We start from the raw sequence: 22107 nt of genomic DNA, 5'->3' as shown, positions 1-22107 counted from the left end.
ACATTGAAAAAGGCGCTTACCACCACTCCTATCATCCAGCCACCTGACTGGACATTACCATTCGAGTTGATGTGTGATGCATCAAACTTTGCAGTAGGAGCGGTGCTTGCACAAAAAGATGGGAAGCTATCACATGTGATATATTATGCTTCCAGAACGTTGGACACAACTCAGGATAACTACACCACGACTGAGAAGGAATTATTGGCTGTTGTGTTTGCCTTGGACAAATTCAGACCGTATATACTTGGTTCCAAGGTAATTGTTTATACTGATCATGCAATATTAAAATTCCTTCTGAAGAAAGCAGATTCGAAACCAAGGTTGATCAAATGGATGCTACTGCTCCAAGAGTTTGACATTGAGATTCTAGACAGAAGTGGAGCACATAACTTAGTAGCCAACCATCTTAGTAGGATTGAAAATGGAGAAGATAACATTCCTATTAAGGATGACTTTCCTGATGAAGTCCTCCTAACATTGACTGCTGTGAAAGGTATGTTTCCTGAACCTTGGTTTGCTGACATTGTTAACTATTTGGTTGTTTCTGCTATTCCTTCTCCAAATATGAAAGAACCAAGCTAAAAAGTGAGGCAAAGTACTATATCTGGGAAGACCCAATCTTATGGCACATTGGTAGTGACCAAGTCATAAGGAGGTGTGTTCTCGATATCAAGATACCTCATGTGCTTGAGTTCTGTCATTCGTCTCCTTTTAGTGGACATTATGGCACACAAAGAACAGGTAGGAAGGTGTTGGATTGTGGATTATATTGGCCTACTGTCTTTAAAGATGCACATAGGGTATATGAAAATTGTGAGCAGTGCCAAAGGGCAACCAGATCCATTACAAGAAGGGATGAAATGCCTCAACAACCCATGCTATATTGTGAGGTATTTGATATTTGGGGTATTGATTTTATGGGTCCTTTTCCTCCTTCTTTTGGGTTTTCTTATATTTTGCTTGCTGTAGACTATGTCTCCAAATGGGTGGAAGCCATAACTACAAGGACTAATGATTCTCGAGTTGTTATGAGTTTTGTCAGGTCTAACATTTTCTATAGGTTTGGGATACCACGAGCCATCATCAGTGACCAGGGGACTTATTTCTGTAATAAGCTACTTGAGAACATGTTGAAGAAGTATGGGGTGACACATCGCATTGCTACACCATATCACCCCCAAACTAATGGGCAAGCAGAGATCTCTAATAGGGAGATTAAAAAGATACTAGAGAAAGTAGTGAAGCCTAGTCGAAAGGATTGGGCCACAAGATTGGATGATGCTCTTTGGGCACACAAGACAGCCTACAAAGCACCTATAGGTATGTCACCTTTCAGGGTGGTTTTTGGAAAGGCTTGTCATCTACCTGTGGAGATTGAACATCGGGCCTATTGGGCCGTGAAAGCATGCAACTTGGATTTTGAAGAAGCAGGAAATGAGCGTAAACTTCAGTTGCAAGAACTAGAGGAGATTAGGCTTGCAGCCTATGAAAACTCAAAGTTCTACAAAGAGAAAACCAAGAATTTCCATGACCAAAAGCTTGTGGTTAGAAAGGATTTCAAGGTAGGCCAGACGGTGTTACTATACAAATCCAAGCTTGGTCACATGAGTGGTAATTGCGCTCTACTTGGGAAGGACCATACATTGTTACAGAAGTCTTCCCTTATGGAGGAGTGGAGATCAAGGAAGAATCCTCAGCAAGAACTTTTAAAGTTAATGGGCATCGTCTTCGGATATTCAATGAAAATCAAGATATGCTGAATAAGACGATGGATGGGATGAACTTGACTTCTCCCTCATACCTTCCACCTTGAGGAGGTAAGTACCCTTCATTTCTTTGCATTTTATACATATTTAATACATTGAGAACAATGCATGGATAAAGTGTGGGGGTGTGGGGAGATTTCCCCCTTTTCTGATTTTGTTTTCTATTTGTTTTATTTTTTCTTTTCTAATTTTGTTTTTTGTTTATTTTTATTAAAAAAAAAGTTTTTGCTTTCAATAAAACATGTTGACATTGGATTTTTTGGATGTGATTCACTAATTGGGACGATCATAATTCTGGGAAAATAAAAGTATTGTGCTATGAATGGATTGGTTCTGTGATTTACTGATTGAGTTGATTTGAGAGTTTCTGGAATAAATCTTTTGTGAAAGAGTTTTTGACCTTCTGAGTTTTGAGCTTTATTGTAAGGATGAACTACCATGTGTCATTCCTATTTTTCTTGTGTGACTTGCTCATGTCTTGTTGATACTAAAATTTTTAGCTTGATTTTGTTGTCTTGCATCTTAGGTGAACATGCATGATTTGATATGACTGAGGCATTTCTTGTTTTTAGCTACTTGGCCAAATAAGCTAACCATGACATTGATCCATTGGTAGCCCCTTGAGCTTAAACCTTTTTTTCTTGTTTTGAGCATATTGTTAAACCTTAAAAAGAAAAAGACCATTTTTTTTCCTTATCTTAGGGAGAAAGAAGGAGCTAGTGGATTATGTTGAGATTGGTTGAGGAATAAAGTGTGGGGGTGAGTATTTCCCCCACAAAGTTATAAAAATGGCAAAAGGAAAATAATTGTTGATGACAAAGTGTTGAAATGAAAAATGATTGTTGTCTGAAAAAGAGCAACAAAGGATAAAAGAGAGAAAAAAAAAGAAAAAAAAAAGTAAGGATTGTTTTTGAAACTATGCTCCATAACTCTTTCTTCCTTACTATTTCAAAAACACACAAATCCTAAAGTTTTTCCTACCTTTGCCTTGGCCTCATTATAACCTGTGAAAAGTCCTCATGATTTTTGAATGCATGTTTTCTGAAAGCTGTGAATATTAGAGTCTTGCTAAGCATTGAGAGTGTTTACTTGCATGGGTATTTTGAGTGAAAACACAAGCCAAAACACTTGAGAAAATTTTGGTGAGAAAATATACATTTAACTTGAGTGTTTATCTTTTATAATTGATTATCTTGTAAACTCAAAAGATTAACTCATGTGTGAAAAATAGAATTTTATCCATTTGTATGTGCATGACAACATGATTTCTAGAAGATTGATCTGTTTCCATTTGTATTCATTTCTTTAATCTAGTGAAAATATGAAAAAGAAAACCTCAGAATAAAGTTTTGAAATTGTTCAATTTTGCCTAGGAGTGCAAAAGGATAAGTGTGGGTGTGTGATGAGTTCAAATTTTTGCCCTCATTTAATATTTAAATTTGGGAATTTAATTGAATTTTTTGTGCTTAAAGATTGATTTAATTAGGATTTGTGATTATTGGATTTATTGAGTACGTTTGGTAAAAATGGCGTAAAAATTGATTTTAGTTACATAAAATATTATTGGATATTCTTACGTTTGTTAATGCAGCTGAAATTTATTTGTGGTCATTAATAATGTGGATTTGAAATATTCAAAGTTACAAAATAAGTCAAAAATCAGGAAATTTTGGAAAAGAATAAATCGGGAGCTAAATGCACTCCCAGATTTTATTTGCACATTCCTCCTGCAAGTGGACCACAAAAATCTGTTCTGCAACCTAGTTTTTACTAAGTTGCACCCCTCCTACCACTAAACTCCACTCAACCAGATTATGCCATGTGGCAATCCCCACCTTTCAAATCAGGCCAACCATAAGCTGACACGTGTCATAATCCGCCACTCACAAATTGACCAATCAAATCTTGCCACGTCACCATCTCCCAAAATGAAACCCTAACCCTAATTTTCTCCTCTCCTTCCATCACCATGGCAGCCGCCGCCGCCAATCTCGCCGGCCACTGCACCATCATCACCACGCTTCTCCACCTCCATCATCTCGTCAACCTTCAACCGCCTCCTGCATCAAGTGCAGCCACCACAGTTCAGTCTTCTTCTTCCCTGCACCCGCGTTCCGCGCAGCAGCAACAACTACCAACACCATGCTTGACGAGCCACCACTGCAGCACCGTTTGCACAGCCACGCCGGAAACGAAATGGCAGCGGTCACCGTGAATGAAACGCAAAAGCGGCGTGGCCACCACCGTGAGTTCGTGCACCAGCCGCAACAGTTCGAACCTACACTCACCACAATGGAAGCACAGTTCTGTTATCTTTTCCATTGCAGTAGCTACAGACCTTGCAGCGGTCACCACCTGCATCCTTGCGAGAATCCAGAAGTAACATCACATTCTCGCCGAAAACCACCGTGAGCAGAACCTCCATGCCTGCGCCATTCACGAACGCAACTGTAGTAGCCATGGCAACAACTGCAGTAGCCATGGCAGCAACTTCACCACCATCACTGCAACGCACCATCTTCTTCTTACCGCGACAGGCACCAACGTTCCAACAGCCACCAGCGTGACCCAACCAGCGTAGCCATCACCATTCTCGCTAGCAAGACGTAGTCCAGCGCTGTCAACGTCAAAACAGCATACCACCGTGACCAGTCACGGCCACCACAGATTCTCGTGCAACCATCGTTCCTGCAATCTCGCGAGCAACATCACCTCCGCGCACCAGATCGGAGAAGAAGAACCTCTGCATCTGAACCATTTTCCATCTTCTCCGAGCACCACCACAGCCGCAGCTGCATCTCCATCATCACCAACAATCTCACCGGAGAAGAAGAAGACCGAACCAGAACTGCGCCATTGCAGAAGCAGCACGCCACCGCAACTTCCTCCTTCATCCCTGCACCAGCTTCATGGCCACCGTGGACGAGCCAACGCCGGCAGCAGAGGAGTAGCCGTCATTGCCATCTCCATCTCCATTGCATCTGCAGAAACCCTAATTCTGGAGAGAGAAAATGCACTGCCACGTGTCAGGCTGCTATTGGACAGTCAAACTGGTCAACTGGTCAACACTAGTCAACTGGTCAAAGTCAATAGTCAACTCTGGTCAAAACTGCAAAAATGGTTAAATAAAAGGGGCAGAATTGGAAATTGAATAGGAATTAAGTTGCTAATTAATTAAATAAAAATAAAAGATTTTAGCAACTGACAGATAAAGCCCAAAGTCCAGTGGAAGCCTATATAAAGAGACTTAAGGGAGCAGAAACATGACACAACTTAGACACTTAGAACTCTTTGGTTTTGGCAAACACCGTCATCCATAACATCTCTCATTCTTTCTTTTACTTTCTTTCCTTCATATCATCATGTATTCCATCAAAGCCATGGAGGGCTAAGCTTTTAGGGTTGATTCCACTGTAATTTCTGAACTAGATTTTGAGGTTAGATGAATTTATGTGTTTGTTATTTTTATTATTGTTGTGGTTTTTGTTTATCTATGTCCTTTGCTTCTTAATCAAATAGAAAATAATGATTTTAAATCTACATGCATGCTAATCATATGAGTTAAAAGGTTTTTAAATTAAATTGAGACTTTACTTTGATTTTATTTAGAAACTTTCATTTGATTAAATAAGTTTTTGCCAATAATTGAGACTTTACTTTGATTAGAGGTAATTACTTTAACTAAAATTAGTCAAGACTTTACTTTGATTAATTAAGTTTTCTATTTGGTGAAGAAACAAAGGAATAGACATGATTAGGCATAGTAAAATTAATTGAGACTGTACTTTGATTGAATTTACTATGCACAATCTAACAATTCTCATTTTTAACTGAGACTGTACTTTGATTAAAAGTGAGAATGCCAACAAATGAATTGAGTCTTTACATTGATTGATTTGTAAATCAACAACAATAATTAATTTAACAATAATCTCTAGATAACCAATGAAGAATCTTATTTAGAAAAAGTAGTGGAATTGACCTATTTACTATTATTGTGTTAACAATTTTCCGTGTCATTTTCTTTGCATATCAAAACCCCCATATTTTTATAGTTGCTAGTTTTAATTGCATTTTTAAGAATCAAATATTTGAGATCAATTCCGTATTCGTTGTGAGACGACTCAGGGTTATCTTAACCCTAACTATTTTGTTCACTACTAACTTGGCAATACTGAAATTGCTAAAGTTAAGTAGTGGTAATTTGATCGCCTAACGACAGCGATATCAAAGATTACTCTCTTGTGTTATTTTCTCGTTTTCCTCTAATTCTTTTTTCTCATTCTCTCTTTTTTTCTTCTCTTTTAACTCTTTTTCCTCTTTCTCTTTTTTCAGTTGTTCCTCTTCTTCTCCTAATTCTTGTTCAAAAATGATGGCTTCTTCTTGTCTCCATTGAAGCTTGCATGAAGAATGGAGGCTCCACGGATGGTGTTGGATGCGGAAGCATGAAGGAAAGAAGCTTAAGGTGTTTGATTTGGTGTAGGTGAAAGGATTCTTAATAGAGGTGAGGCCAACTCCTAAGGAAGAAGACTAGAGTAAACTAGAGAAGAGTTTACTCTAAGGTGAGCTCAAAAGAGATTTGTGCACAAATTTGGGCAGCAATTCATTACTCAATTTCAAGCTCAATTTCATTCAGCTAAAAAAATGCACAGTCATATTCAAAGCAAATGACTCAACTTTAAAAAAAAATTTGAAAGAGACTCAAGGAAAAAACAGAGTGACTCTCGGCCAAGAATAGAATTAGGCAACAAAAGTTATGCATCAGATTCACAGTAGCATATTAAATCAGAAGTGCATTGTAATACTGTAGACTTTGCATCCGAAAATCTGGCCACAAGTCAAATGCACAATGAACTCAATAAAACACAATGACATAGCCTAAACAGAACTGAAGCAAAAGCATATAGTTTTCAGAATGATACAGATAATGTATGAGGTTCAATGTCACACTGAATCAATCATATAACATACTAAGTTGAAATGAAAATAATGGCCAGCACAAGCAATGCAGAGGTATGAAATTGCAGTGATATGATAAGATGCACACTCTAGGCTAATCACAGAGCAACAAATTGTGATTAAGTAGACACACAATTAAAACCAATGAAGTTGCCAATATCAACAAAGAACATCATGATTTTACTTCAAATACTTGGAATATGAATATAGCTAGAGCACACAAACATCAATGATAAGAAACCAGATTGACGAGCAAGGTTATGCTAAGCACAAATAACCAGAAAAAAAATGTGACTTAGCTTTCAAACAAGGCAGCAAAGATTCAACAGAAGCACTAAACACGATTGGAAATAATAAGCAATGAACTGATGCAAACAAAGCAGCAGAGAGTCAGCCTATGTGTGGACCAGAACCAACTAAACTTCCACATAAACAATCTAAACAGAATCAGATATATTATGAATGTAGTGGAATTAGTATAGTTCAGTCATTACAATCATTGGCCAGCAAATGAAGCAACAAAACAGAACAAAGCAATCAAACAGCAACAATTGCAAGTAGAAAACTGACGCACACAGATTAAACAGGAGCATTTTAAGCAGAAATGAAACTCGAGCAGTGAAAAATAAGGCATTGTAGAACAACTTGCTAATGATCTAATAGCAAATTTAGAACACGAAACATACAACATGAATCTAGAAACAACACATGAACACAAAATAGCTCGGCTAACAGAAGAAAACAACACATATGTACTACTTCTATGGAATTCAGAACATAAAAACGAAATTACACAAAACCTAAGACAAAAAACAGAGGATTTTAAAACATTAAAGCTAACTAAAAAAAATAATAGTGAACCTAGGACATGCAATTAACGCCAGAATATAGAAGCTAGACATTCCAATCACGGTATTGATTCAAGGCAAATATGAACAATTTTAATGAATCAATTTCAGCAATAAATTTCAACAGAAAATCAGCAGAGATGCAAATCAGAGAATAAGAACGACCCAATCGCAGAAGAACAAGACCGAAATGCAAACAGTGAAGAAGAAAAACGAACAGAGATACTCATCTTTGAAGACCTCCATGCTCCAAGCTCGAAACCGGAGCTCTAATTACCACATGATAAGCGAGCCTCAGCGAATCTTCGGTGGAAAACTCTTCGCAAGGTCGTGAATCGTCAAACGTTCGATGGAAATCCACCAAATCGGCAGCGGAAGACGGAGTTCCAGTGGGGAACTCTCACTAAATTGGTAACCGACGAGATTAATAACCTAATCTAGGGTTAGGGTTGAGCTGAGACGAAAGGGGAAATTTATCACTCTCATTCATCAAAGCTACCTTACAATGAAATGGCTGGCCATTTTATAGCTCGAATGGCAACCGTGTGAAAACAGAATGGAAGAAAGTGGATGCCCTCTAACAAGAATCCTAACTACAAAGGTGTGCGTTGCGTGATTTTGTAATCCTAGCAAAGGTTTGCACGCGTGATGGGGAAAAGAAAAAGGAAACCCTCGTTGGATTGTTGCTTCAGACGTGTGAAGAGGTGTTAGGGTTGGTTAGCGCTGCGCAGCAACGAAAAGGTGTGGCTGGAGCTGTGTTCAAATGAAGGAAACCGTAATAGTGCTTAGACGAAATTGGAATTGGATTTGGTGGATGCGGAGCAAGACATTTGCGTGAATGGGCTGGTTAGCAGAGACACCTCCATCCTGCTGGATGATGAATTATGCTGACTGAAGATGAGCCCAAATGCCTGCTCTGCACTCAACTTGAAAATTGGTTGCAATGTGATGAACGGATGAAAGTTGGTGTCCCGCTTGCGGCCCAATCAGATTGGTGGCTGCATATTATAAATGGGTTGTCCGTAACAAAGGAAGCCCACAATGTAAGCGTGTGCAACGCTTATTGGCTTCAAGATTCACTCTTCAATTCCAATTTCATATGCAGGCGTGAAGAATTGATGGAGTCATGAGCTGAATTAAGAATTGGGCTTCAGGCTCATTATTTGATTGGCCCACTCATGAGATAAGTTGTAAACATGGGCTGCAAGTAACAAACAAGCCTAATTAGAAACAACATTTATTTAATTAAAAATTAAAAAATAAAAGAAAATTAAAAAGGAAAGGGCTTAGGCATTGGCCAATGCTATGAAAAGCCTCTTAGGGTGATATTCATCATCAGGTAACAATTTTTCAATTTTTTTACTACTTTCTACAATTTACAACTTAAATTATTGATGTTTTCTACATAAAAATTGCTCAAAATTTCATGAGAAACATCTTGCAAATACTCGAAGGGGATTAATTGTGTTACAAAATTTGAAATTTTTCTTGTTTTTGTGACAGTTCCTTAAGTTTTTACTAATTTTTACTATTTAAGATCTAAATAATCGAAATTTTATATATGAAAATTGGAAATAATTTTACAAAAAAGAAGTTGGCCAATACTAGGATAGGATTTGTGTTCTTAAATTTGACAAATTTTTTCTCTGGGTAACACTTTTTTAATTCTTTTTACTATTTTTAACTATTTACATTTCAAATAATTGAACTTTTATGTACAAAAAGATCTCAAAATTTCATAACAAACATGTTGGCAGATACTCAAATGGGATTAGTTTCTGAAATTTAAAAAATTCAATCTCTAGGTAAGATATTTTCAATTGTTTTTAACTACTTTCTACTATTTACAATTTAAATAATTCATGTTTTCTACATAAAAATTGCTCAAAGTTTCTTAAGAAACTTGTTGCAAATAATCAAAGGGGATTATTGGTGAGATGAAATTTGAAAATTTTTCTATTTTTCTACCGTTTATTTTAATTCTTTTACTAAATTTTACTATTTCACAAGAAACATGTTGGTCAATACTAGGATAGGGTTTGTGTTCTTAAATTTGACAAATTTCATCTCTTAGTAACCCTTTTTTAATTGTTTTTACTATTTTAACTATTTACAATTCAAATAATTGAAATTTTATGTACAAAAATATCTCAAAATTTCATAACAAACAGATTGGCAGATACTCATATGCGATTTGTTTCTGAAATTTAAAAAATTCAATCTCTAGGTAATGTCAACACCCAATTTTGTCTGGGGTATAATGTATTTTACTTTTTTTCTCATAATCTTATTTTACTTTTATTTTGTTTTTTGTCTTTCATCTTATTTTACTTTTATTTTATTTTTTATTTTATTTTTATTATTATTCTATTTTTATTTTTTTATATTTTATATTTTATATTATTTTATATTATTTTATTTTATTATTATTATTATTTTATTTATTTATTTTTTTTGTTTTAATCTTATTTTATATATTTTTATTTTATTTACAATTTTCTTTATTTTGCCTTTTTACTTTTTATTATTTAAGAAAAAAAATGAAATGAAAAAAAAGAGAGAAGACCAAGAGATTAGCGTAAGGTCTCTAACAGTTATGGGTCGTAGCTAGCTGGCCATGGTCATGATGGTTGAACAAGGAAAGAGCAAGAAGCCACATCTGCTTTCAGCCTTATCTCACGTCTCGAGGTAGGAAATGAACAAAGCAGACACAATAAATATCATCAAGATCCCTTCATTCAAGGAGACCTTCACCTTCTTCACTGAGGGGGGCTTTCCCTCGTTCTGTTCTCTAAAAAAACAAAATCACCACCTTCATCTTCCCCAACCTTCTTCCACCTACACCACCATAATCCATCACCCTTTCATTTCGCTCCACCCCAATATTAGCAGATTCTCCCCTTATCACTTCATTTACACCTACATTCACGGTTATCGTCCACTCACCAGGTCCCCACTATCACATACCCACACCATGTCATTCATCTGCGAAAAAAAAAATAGAGATCCAAGAAAACACACACGTACAAGTTCCCCTCCATTCGCGTCTTCATTTTAACCTCAAACACATTCACAAACCTTATTTTGTTCAACACATTCCAACACCATCTTCAACTCCACCAATCCGAATTCTAGAACATCAAAACAGAAAGGAAAAATTTGCCCAGTGACGATTGCGGCGAGTCGGAGTTCGAATGGAGGAGTGTAGTTGTGCGACGATTGGAGACCCATTCACGGTGGTTGGTGTGGCGGCGACAAGTCGTAGTGGCTGTTGGGTGTGAAGGAGAAATCAAAAAAAGGAAGGAGGAGATGCGTGGACGTCGGCGATGACTTCGGTGACAATCGATGTCGTCAGAGGTGGCTTTGGTTGCGCCAACGGCATTCGTGAGCAAGGGAAGTCTCGCGAAAGAAAAGATCGAAGAGCGAAGATGCGTTTACGCCGATGATAACCGGAGCCAATGACGACGACTCCAGTATGGAAAGGAGGTGATGGCGACGACTTTGCCTGGCTGTCAGTGGCGCTGCGAGAGAAGCAGTAATGACTGGTTTTGTTGTGTGTTAGAGAAGAAGAGCTCTTGGAGTTTGGGAGGAAACCCTATTTTTGTTCTATTTTGAAGAGTTGGGCTCAGCCCACTTCTACTCATTACACCTACCTTTTCAGCCACTGCACCCCACCCCTAATGTGTGCTTTGGATCTGACCCTTGATCCGTGTACCTCCCACCTTAATATCTGCACCTCCCCTATTTGCATATTTGAATTATTTTGTGTTTTTGATTTTCATTTGCTGACTGTACCCCAATTTTCACTGTTTACACCTCTCCTGCATTTTCCCTCCATTTTCAGTTTTTACTCTGCACACCTCCATCCGTACTCTGCGCACCTCCATCTCTAATCCTTGCACACCCCATTTTTTGTCTTTGCACATCCCCTGTTTCTTAATCTATGCACCCCTGTTTTCATTTCATACACCTCCACAATTGATAACCTTGCACCTCTGTTTATGTTTATCTTGTTTTGGGCCTGTGTTTTATGTTTATTTCATGCACCTCACACATTACTCATGCACCCTATTATTATTTTTTTTCTTTCACTTTTGTCCTTTTTGTTATTAAATTTTCTTTTATCCTTTTTTGTTATTTATCCATTTTTTTTTCTCAAAAAAAAAGAGAAAACAAAAAATGTTTTAAATTATAAAAATTACAAAGAAAAAAATAGGAAAAATCTAAAAATGAAAAATGTTCTCTTTTGCTTTATTGTGTCTGTCTGTTTGCCCATACCGTGTGACACTCATTTTCAAAATACCAAAAATAGTTTTCTTTATATTTTAGTGTATGTCCGATCGCTTGCATCGTATGACACATGTTTTGAAATAATTCAAAAACACCAAAAAAAATATATATAAAATTTCAAAATATAAAAACATCAACGTTTTTAAACAAGATACCCTTTTAAGAACTACGTGATCCTTGATTCTCCATTGTGAGATACGTAGGAGCAAGGCCAGTCCTTGTCAGGTTCACCTCCAAAAAGTTAAATCTTTTTTTTTTTTAAAAATTGTTTTCCAAATATCTTTTAAAGAACTACGTAACCCTGATTTCTCACTTTAAATGAGAATACGTAAGACAAGGTCAATCCTTGTCGGGCCCAAAAAATTAAAACAAAATATTTTGTTTCTTTTAGGATTTTTGTCTTATTATTTTTGGGGAAAATTAATATTTTGAAAATCACATCAGCTTTGCATTTTTAATTAAAGGTACCGCCCTCGGGCGGGCGCAGTAGGGTGCTAACACCTTCCCTACGCGTAACCGACTCCCGGATCCAAAATCTAGTTTTTCGCAGACTTGTTTTATTTTTATGGTTTTCCATAGTTTTCCAGAATAACTATGGTGGCGATTCCAAATCTCTTTTTAAACCCGTTTTCTTTTTTCGGTTCGCCTTCCCGTCGCGATTCCGGTTGCGACAGTTGGCGACTCTACTGGGGACGCTAGAGAGTCAAGCCTTTTAATTAGATATGCAAACTTGATGTGATTTTCCTAATGTTTTCTTTCCCCATTTCTTTCATTTGTGTATTCTTGTCTTTATATGTGTTTGTATATATTTTCTTTTTGGATTAATTGTGTGTGAATTACTTTGCTTATTTTGATATATATGGAATTGCTCTACTTGCCTGGGAAATTTTCTGGTTGTTTTGCAAGTGGGGGTTTGGGAATGCATCATTCTCCCTTCATACACACATTGTGCATATCATGAGTGGGGCCCTATACCTGGGTCTGTGTAACTTAGAATTAGAGGGGATTGTGTAGCAGTGCCATAGTGGATGAACTTCCCAAGTGGTCATTGTGAGAACCCCAACTAGAGTTTGCTTGTTTTCTTGGTACTCTCACTCCTTGTTGTATACCAACTGTTGTGGGAAATATCATGAAGTGAGCCATAACTCTAGTGACCTTGATCCTTAAGTTTAGGGAACCATCCCGGTGAGCGCATGTACTTCACCCTAGACCTTAAGCGCCAAACCTCTATTAAGCACAAAGGGAGATTGCTTGGTTTAATCATCTACATGTGAATAAGTGCCTATTTAGGCACAATCATGCATAGCATTTTTATATCATACATCTCATCTCATGAAAATAATCGCCTCTTGAGGCATAAACATGTATTTCATTATGTCACTCTGCATTCATGCATTTCATTATGTCACTCTGCATATCATGCATGATGTTTCCAAATACTTGTATCACATTTCATCATCATATCATGGGAATAAATGCCTCTTGAGGCACATGCATTACATCTCATGTAGGTTTTTTCAATTAGCTGCATATCATGCATGGTACTCTTTAATCGCATCGACATACGAGTAAGTGCCTCTTGGGCACAAACTTGCGTTGCGATTGTTGTTTTTAGTCATAGTGGCATGTACATAGTTTTTTTTAATCCATATCATGCATCTCACCTCATATGGATAAACAGACTCTGCAAAAGAGAGGAAGGAAATGAAAAAGGTTGTTACATTTTGAGTCACTTGTTTTTCTCGCAAATCATCAAATTCACTTCTTGAAAAAAAAAGAGAATAATGGGGTGTCACGCTTTTCTGGGGTCAAATGTTTAATCAAGAATAACGACTTAACTTTTTCTTTTGAGTCGTTCGTGTGCGCATGGTTTGAAACAGTCCATCCTTCGACTTCCCTACAATGAAGGATTTGCCCTATCAACATTGGCATTACCCAAGTTGATAAACATAAACCCTTAGAGTTGGTAGATTTTCTAAGTTTATCCTTGTCTACACTTGTTGGGTGGTCCTTGAATCCATCGAGACAAAAAAAAAAATCATTAAAAAAAGGGAAAATGAGGAAAGAAGAAAATAAAGTTTGCTAGACTAAAAATCAAAAAAGGCAGTTTTGGCAACAAAAAAAAAAACATGCTTTGGTCAAATTAGTAGGTTGAATGAATAGATAATGTTTGATATCATATCTTTTGAAGCATTTGTCTAATCTGCATAACATGAGATTTTCAAACTCATCCTTTTTTTTCATTACATTTTCACCATAAAGCCTACATTTTGAATTTCATGGAGGATCAACATAAAAGGGGCACACTGGCCTGGATAGACTACGAGCAAATCTCTTAGCATGAAAATAAAAATATAAAAATGTCTGCTAGACTGAAAACCTGAAAGGGTGGTTTAGGCAAAAAAAAAGAATAAAAAAATGAATAAAAGCAAGGGACAAACTTTAACATGAACCAATTTTTTTTTTCTTGAGTTAAAATTTATTGAAAGAGAAAATAATCATGTTTTGGAAATGATGTGTGGCCATGTTTCTTTATCATAAAACACAAAATGTGATCCTTTGTTACCCCTTTGAGACTTAAAAGAGCAAATATTTTTCTTTCAAATTACCTTGAACAAGGGTCATCTCACATTGATGGTTTGCACTTTTGTTTGACAGACGGTTCACCAATAAAAAATTCCATCAGAATCAAAAAATTTGAAAAAGACAAAAAATGATGATGATGATTTGGTTACATCAAGAAGAAATAAAAAAAAAGAGAATCGATGTTTAGAGAAAAAAAAAGAGAAATGGTGAACACATAAGAGGCAAATGAATTTATGATGCAGCATTATTCAAAAATCATTTTTCCAAAATACCATCACATCTTTTTGAGTTTTTACTATCAACATTTGCTTTCATACCCATAGCCTTGACCACGATACAAGCATAATAAAGCCCACACAGATCCAAGACTGATTGTCGGTACCTTTCAAAAAGTTTAATTCATGGAAATCATATTGACGTGCTGACAGGTTTGTCCAAAATTCAAAAAAAAAAGGAAAATAAAAATTGAAAAATATGTTTTGAGATTTGCTTTCAGTGATTCAGCGTTTCATTCACATGTGCCTAAAGCTCCTTAAAATAAGTCCGGTTAATCAATTAAATAAGGGGCATCCTCCTTCGTTGTTTCATTCTCACCCTCTTCATGGATTTCATCTTCATTTCCTACCATATCCTCTGCTCTCAACCCAAACTTGTCCAACAATTTCATACAATTGTCCAACCTTTTTCTCTAAAATCCAAACTAGACAGTTGCTTCATTTCACCATTCATATGACTTGTCATTTATCCCAAGATAGGGCACTTTCACCCTAACCATCATGGTTACACTAGAGGCAATGTCTAGAGTCCCTACCACATTTCAACCTTTTCATGCCTTACTATAACTTGGGTAGATCAAACACAATCTGTGTGTCAATCCAGGTCCTCAAATCAGAGAAATCTTTGAAGTCCTCTTAATTTGTCTAACCCTTTCATCAATAAATGGGGAAGTCAAACACATTTTGTACCCTGAAACCAATCCATACTCTCAAGTTGGGCCAACTTTTGAAGTCCATATCATTTTCTTCATGTCATCAATATCTGGGGCAAGCCCAAACATACTTGGTGCCCTAAGACTAAATCAAACTGGGTCAGCTCCGTAGTCGGTCCTTGTCATCTCATCCAACCCCTCCTAAACCCTTGGAAATTTTATGCATGTTGTTTAGCTGATGCTTCAAAGAAAATGATAAAAAATAGAGATTTTCAATAAATTGATCAAACCAAAGAGTTGATTTCAAAAGTGAAGAAAAAATGAAAGAAAAATAATGTCTCATGAAGAAGGGAACACCCTATTATCTGACCGAAGGCAAGTGAAAAAAAAAAAACCAACTAGGGCAATCCTTTTCACCCAATCCTTCATTTCCACTACCCCTTTTGAAATAACATCCCTCGTTCATTCAAATTCTTCGCCAAACACCAAAACTGGGGTAGTTTCATGGGTTTCACATGAATATCTCACCCTAACATTCATTGATCAATATCCTTATACCCTTTTTCTCACACACCATAATTAGGGCAATTTTTGGGATTCTTGTGTTTTTCAACCTGATATTCACATATTGCTTCTCCTTTGAAGGGTGTGTAGGAGACAACGTGCCTGCACGACTATCTCAGTCTCCTTCAAACTCTTCCCAAACATTTCTAGCTTTCACTCACTTGTGAATTCAAACATGCGTGCACTAATATCATGAAAGAGAAAATCAAAGATATACTAATTTCAGATGTTAGACCTCGATAAATGTGACATTCCTCACTTTCATGAAACATTGAAAATAAATATGAGTTTGATGATTGCAAATGAAACAGTTGGCTCATACTTGCATAGAATAATCAAAGGACAAAACATAACCAACATTGTTTTCATCAGGCATTCATTTTTTCATGTATATCTGGGTTTCGACACCCTCATCCTTGCATCAAGGTTTCGACACCTTGTTTCTCTTGCATATCGGGGTTACAACACCCAAATCCCTACACCAAGGTTTTGACACCTTGTTTCTTCTACACATCGAGGTTACAACACCCTGATCCCTGCACTAAGGTTTTGACACCTTGTTTCTCTTGCATATCGAGGTTACGACACCCTAATCCCTACACCAAGGTTTTGACACCTTGTTTCTCCTACACATCGAGGTTACAACACCCTGATCCCTGCACTAAGGTTTCGACATCTTGTCCCTCTTGTCTAAGTTAGGGTTCCTACGCTTTGCCAAGGTTCTACATCTTGTTTTTCTCCTTACTAAGTTGGGGTTTCAACATTCTGTCAAGGTTTCAACACATTGTTTCTTCTCTTTAAGAACATGGCTACCAAAGTCTGAACACCTTGTCAACTCTCTCTTGCAATCATTACTCCATTTCAAAATACGTGGAATTTCATTCTACGTATTTCTATAACAATGAGTCTGATGATTAAAAAGAGAACAATTGACTCTAGCAAAAATTTTCAAAAGGTAGAGCATAACAAGTTTTTCATCATGCATTCATACATTTCAGGATCTTGATCTCTACAATAATGTTTTGATCCCTTGTGCTTGAAATGAGAAAACATGCTTTTTATCATGAATAACCATTTGCATGATATATCATCGTTCATGTATTGACTCCAGATTCGAAAAGCACAAATATCTTGACATCATAACATGAGTGAGCATTTTCATGCATCATACATCTTCAACCATTGTTTCTTCTGAAGGAGTCGATTTACAAAAACCTCTTCTTGGCATTTTTTAAATTAAGGATCATCTTCAAAGACCTATATATCCTCTAAGCCCAGTTTCGTACTGGCCACCAAGCCCAGTTCCGTACTGGCCCATAAAGCCCATCTCACTTGGCCCGCTAAGCCTATCTCGGGACCCTCTCCTTAGGAATGGTCAACTCTTATGTTCTCCTTTCGGACAACGACCCTCTCCTTAGGATTGGTCAAGTCCAGATCCTCTTTTACATCAAGGCCCTCTCCGATGGAATGGTCATTGATTTTCTTATGTTTACATCAAGGCCCTCTCCGATAGAATGGTCATTGATTTTCTTTCTTCACATCAAGGCCCTCTCCAATGGAATGGTCATTGATTTTTGTCACATCAAGGCCCTCTCCGATGGAATGGTCATTGATTTTCTTATGTTTACATCAAGGCTGATGTGACCCCAACAAGCCCAAGCTCAAGTGCATCAACAAGCCCAAACCCACATCAAGGCCCAATCACTAGAAGCATGATGAGAAAGATTCACATGGGCCTCTCACAAGATGATCAAGTCAATCATGGGCTTTTTACATTATTCACATGGGCTAAAGAAATCTCTAAAATATGAGATTATGCATGAAGGAAGTAGTATAGATTTAAATTGGGCCATTGTTTAGGCCTTGTTTTTCTAGAATAATAAGTCAAACATTGTGTAGTTAAATTGATAAAATTGGGCTTGACTAAGCCCAATAGGAGATTTGGTCGTGAGCTACCAAAGGTCAAAGGTGGACTAAGTGGAAGTCAACATTCCATCCTACACCTCATGGATCATGCATCCCATGGAGCCAAGTCCACACTCCACCCATGTGCCTCCTTCATCCAAGGGCTAAGAGAGTGTCTTCTTTTCCAAGCCTTCATCCAAAGGCTAGGAAGATGCCTCCTTCTCCAAGCCACCATCCAAGGGTGATGATTAAAGCTTCTCCTCCAAGCTTAATCTAAAGGCCAAGAATTAGTCTAGCTTTTAGGCTCACATATAAAAGCCAAAAGTAGACCATTTGTACATTTCAACTCTTGAAATTTCTAATAGAATGTTTGTGTTGAGATCACTCCACTCTTCTATTATTTTGATAGCACACATGGCTAACCTTCTCCTTCATCTCCTCTAGCCACCTTCCATACCATAGCTTCACTTCTATTCTTCATCTTCACCAAAAACCTCCATTGCCTAGAGCTCTTCTTGTTCTTATCTTCATTTTCGCTGCATTTCATCTTCTTTTTGGTGTCTTCCATGGCTCTCCTTACTCTCCTACACCAAGGACGTCCATCAAAGGCCCTCTCCTATTTTTCTACCGTTTATTTTAATTCTTTTACTAAGTTTTACTATTTACTAATTAAATAATTGATATTTTATATATAAAAATTGCAAAAAAATTAACAAGAAACAAGTTGGCCAATACCAGGATAGGATTTTTGTTCTTAAATTTGACAAGTTCCATCTCCTGGTAACACTTTTTTAATTCTTTTTACTAGTTTTAACTATTTACAATTGAAATAATTGAAATTTTATGTACAAAGATATCTCAAAATTTCATAACAAACAGGTTGACAGATACTCATATGCGATTTGTTTCCGAAATTTAAAAGATTAAATCTCTAGGTAAATATTTTTCAATTTTTATTACTACTTTCTACCATATACAATTTAAATAATTCATGTTTTCTACATACAACTTGCTCAAATTTTCATGAGAAACTTGTTGCAAATACTCAAAGGGGATTAATGGTGTTACGAAATTTGAAATTTTTCTTTTTTTTGTGACAGTTCCTTAAATTTTTACTAATTTTTACTATTTAAGATCTAAATAATCAAAATCTTATATATGAAAATGGGAAAACAATCACAAGAATTAAGTTCGCCAATACTAGGATAGGATTTGTGTTCTTAAATTTGACAAGTTCCATCTGCTGTAACACTTTTTCAATTCTTTTTACTATTTTTAACTATTTACATTTCAAATAATTGAACTTTCATGTACAGAAAGATCTCAAAATTTCATAACAAACATGTTGGCGGATACTCAAATTTGATTAGTTTCTGAAATTTAAAAAATTCAATCTCTAGGCAACAAATTTTCAATTTTTTTTACTACTTTCTACTATTTACAATTTAAATAACTCATGTTTTCTACATAAATATTGCTCAAAGTTTCTTAAGAAACTTGTCGCAAATACTCAAAGGGGATTACTGGTGTTATGAAATTTGAAAAATTTCCTATTTTTCTACCGTTTATTTTAATTCTTTTACTAAGTTTTACTATTTACTAATTAAATAATTGATATTTTATATATAAAAATTGCAAAAAAATTAACAAGAAACAAGTTGGCTAATTCCAGGATAGGATTTGTGTTCTTAAATTTGACAAGTTCCATCTCCTGGTAACACTTTTTCAATTCTTTTTACTATTTTTAACTATTTACATTTCAAATAATTGAACTTTCATGTACAAAAAGATCTCAAAATTTCATAACAAACATGTTTGCGGATACTCAAATTGGATTAGTTTCTGAAATTTAAAAAATTAAATCTCTAGGCAACAAATTTTCAATTGTTTTTTACTACTTTCTACTATTTACAATTTAAATAACTCATGTTTTCTACATAAATATTGCTCAAACTTTCTTAAGAAATTTTTCGCAAATACTCAAAAGGGATTACTAGTGTTATGAAATTTGAAAAATTTCATATTTTTCTACCGTTTATTTTAATTCTTTTACTAAGTTTCACTATTTACTAGTTAAATAATTGATATTTTATATATAAAAATTGCAAAAAAATTAACAAGAAACAAGTTGGCCAATACCAGGATAGGATTTGTGTTCTTAAATTTGACAAGTTCCATCTTCTGGTAACACTTTTTTAATTCTTTTTACTAGTTTTAACTATTTACAATTGAAATAATTGAAATTTTGTGTACAAAGATATCTCAAAATTTCATAACAAACAGGTTGACAGATACTCATATGCGATTTGTTTCTGAAATTGAAAAAATTAAATCTCTAGGTAACAATTTTTCAATTTTTTTTACTACTTTCTACCATATACAATTTAAATAATTCATGTTTTCTACATACAAATTGCTAAAATTTTCATGAGAAACTTGTTGCAAATACTCAAAGGGGATTAATGGTATTACGAAATTTGAAATTTTTTCTTTTTTTTGTGACAGTTCCTTAATTTTTTACTATTTTTTACTATTTAAGATCAAAATAATCGAAATTTTATATATGAAAATGGGAAAAAAATCACAAGAATTAACTTCGCCAATACTGGGATAGGATTTGTGTTCTTAAATTTTACAAGTTCCATCTCCTGTAACACTTTTTCAATTCTTTTTACTATTTTTAACTATTTACATTTCAAATAATTGAACTTTCATGTACAAAAAGATCTCAAAATTTTATAACAAACATGTTGGCGGATACTCAAATTGGATTAGTTTCTGAAATTTAAAAAATTCAATCTCTAGGCAACAAATTTTCAATTGTTTTTTACTACTTTCTAGTATTTACAATTTAAATAATCATGTTTTCTACATAAATATTGCTCAAACTTTCTTAAGAAATTTGTCGCAAATACTCAAAAGGGATTACTGGTGTTATGAAATTTGAAAAATTTCATATTTTTCTACCGTTTATTTTAATTCTTTTACTAAGTTTTACTATTTACTAATTAAATAATTGATATTTTATATATAAAAATTTCAAAAAATTTACACAAGAAACAAGTTGGCCAATACCAGGATGGGATTTGTGTTCTTTAATTTGACAAGTTCCATCTCCTGGTAACACTTTTTTAATTCTTTTTACTAGTTTTAACTATTTACAATTGAAATAATTGAAATTTTATGTACAAAGATATCTCAAAATTTCATAACAAACAGGTTGACAAATACTCATATGCGATTTGTTTCTGAAATTTAAAAAATTAAATCTCTAGGTAACAATTTTTCAAATTTTGTTTACTACTTTCTACCATATACAATTCAAATAATTCATGTTTTCTACATACAAATTGCTCAAATTTTCATGAGAAACTTGTTGCAAATACTCAAAGGGGATTAATGGTGTTACGAAATTTGAAATTTTTCTTTTTTTTGTGACAGTTCCTTAATTTTTTACTAATTTTTACTATTTAAGATCTAAATAATCGAAATTTTATATATGAAAATGGGAAAAAAAATCACAAGAATTAAGTTCGCCAATACTAGGATAGGATTTGTGTTCTTAAATTTGACAAGTTCCATCTCCTGGTAACACTTTTTTAATTCTTTTTACTAGTTTTAACTATTTACAATTGAAATAATTGAAATTTTATGTACAAAGATATCTCAAAATTTCATAACAAACAGGTTGACAGATACTCATATGCGATTTGTTTCTGAAATTTAAAAAATTAAATCTCTAGGTAACAATTTTTCAATTTTTTTTACTACTTTCTACCATATACAATTTAAATAATTCATGTTTTCTACATACAAATTGCTGAAATTTTCATGAGAAACTTGTTGCAAATACTCAAAGGGGATTAATGGTATTACGAAATTTGAAATTTTTTCTTTTTTTTGTGACAGTTCCTTAATTTTTTACTATTTTTTACTATTTAAGATCAAAATAATCGAAATTTTATATATGAAAATGGGAAAAAAATCACAAGAATTAACTTCGCCAATACTGGGATAGGATTTGTGTTCTTAAATTTTACAAGTTCCATCTCCTGTAACACTTTTTCAATTCTTTTTACTATTTTTAACTATTTACAATTGAAATAATTGAAATTTTATGTACAAAGATATCTCAAAATTTCATAACAAACAGGTTGACAAATACTCATATGCGATTTGTTTCTGAAATTTAAAAAATTAAATCTCTAGGTAACAATTTTTCAAATTTTGTTTACTACTTTCTACCATATACAATTCA

Source organism: Vigna unguiculata, chromosome 10 (assembly GCF_037176805.1).
Source record: "Vigna unguiculata cultivar grain cowpea cultivar isolate G323 ecotype 2 chromosome 10, ASM3717680v1, whole genome shotgun sequence".
NCBI classification, from domain to species: domain Eukaryota; kingdom Viridiplantae; phylum Streptophyta; class Magnoliopsida; order Fabales; family Fabaceae; genus Vigna; species Vigna unguiculata.
The sequence above is the reverse complement of the archived record's forward strand: the minus strand, read 5'-3'. Positions refer to the sequence as shown.